The following is a 1,553-nucleotide window of genomic DNA, read 5'->3' as shown; positions in this document are numbered from 1 at the left end:
CCTCCCAAGTAGCTGGGACCACAGGCACCCACCACAATGCCTGGCTATTTTTTTTGGTTGCAGCCATCATTGTTGTTTGGTGCGCCCGGGCTGGATTCGAACTCACCACCTTAGGTGTATGTGGCTGGCGCCTTAGCCACTTGAGCCACAGGCGCCAAGCCTATTAACACATTTTCTATCTGTTAAACTCCTATTTATCCTTCAAAACCCAGCTTGACTAACACTTCCTAAATGAAGTGTTACTTTTTCCTCTCATCTAAGTCCATTGGGCTGGCTTGGTGCCTGTAGCTCAGTGGCTAGGGCACCAGCCACATACACCAGGACTGGCAGGTTCAAACCCAGCCCAGGACTGCCAAATAACAACAACAACAAAAGTAGCTGGGTGTTGTGGTAGGTGTCTGTAGTCCCAGCCACTTGGGAGGCTGAGGCAAGAGAATCACTTAAGCCTAAGAATTTGAGGTGCTGTGAGCTGTGATGGCATAGCACTCTACTGAGGGTGACATAGTGAGACTCTGTCTCAAAAAAAAATAATAAGTCCATTGGGCTGATATAACAAAATACCATAAACTAAGAAGCATATAAATAACAGAAATTTATATTCAGTAGGGCGGTGCCTATGGCTCAAAAGAGTAGGGTGCTGGCCCCATATACCAGAGGTGGAGGGTTCAAACCCAGCACTGGCCAAACACAGCAAAAAAAAGAAATTTACTTTTTACAGCTCTGGGGGCTAGAAAGTCCAAGATCAAGGTGCTGGCAGATTTGATGTCTGAGACCCTGTTTTCTGGTTCACAGGGGAGGGCCTTCCTGCAGCATCCTTAATGGTAAAAGAAGCAAGAGGGCTTTTTATGAGGGCAGTAATCCCACTGACCTAATTACCTCCCAAAGGCCCCACCTCTTAATGTCATCACCTTGAGGGTTAGAATTTCAACATATGAATGCGGGGAGAACACAAGTATTCAGACCATAATACCTCCGAACTGAGTTATTCCTCTCATCTTCTGTATTCTCACAGGATTTCATTTCTCTCTCAGTTACAATGCCCAGGTGTTACAGTGTGATTTACAAGATGGCATGTCATTCTTTAAGGGCAGAGACCAAGTTGAATCATCTTTTATCTTCTACCAGTTATCCAGACTCTGAGATAAGAATTCATGTGCAAGTGATTTATTAAGGAAGTGATCTCAGGGGAAACTGGTAAGGACTGAGGGAAAAAAGATCAAGAAAAAGGAAGAAGTCAAGCAAGGTTGGAAAGTGGGACAAAGTCTTAGAAAAAGTACTCTCTGGCTCGGCACCTGTGGCTCAAATGGCTAAGGCGCCAGCCACATACACCTGAGATGGCGGGTTCAAATCCAGCCTGGGCCCGCCAAACAACGACGGCTGCAACCAAAAAATAGCCAGGTGTTGTGGTGGGCACCTGTGGTGGGCACAGCTACTTGGGAGGCAGAGGCAGGAGACTCACTTGAACCCAGGAGTTGAAGGTTGCTGTGAGCTGTGATACCACAGCACTCTACCCAGGGGGATAGCTTGAGGCTCTGTCTCAAAAAAAAAAAAAA

This window comes from Otolemur garnettii, unplaced genomic scaffold (genome assembly GCF_000181295.1).
Source record: "Otolemur garnettii isolate 467f Iridium unplaced genomic scaffold, OtoGar3 scaffold00096, whole genome shotgun sequence".
NCBI classification, from domain to species: domain Eukaryota; kingdom Metazoa; phylum Chordata; class Mammalia; order Primates; family Galagidae; genus Otolemur; species Otolemur garnettii.
This window is presented reverse-complemented; position numbering follows the sequence as displayed.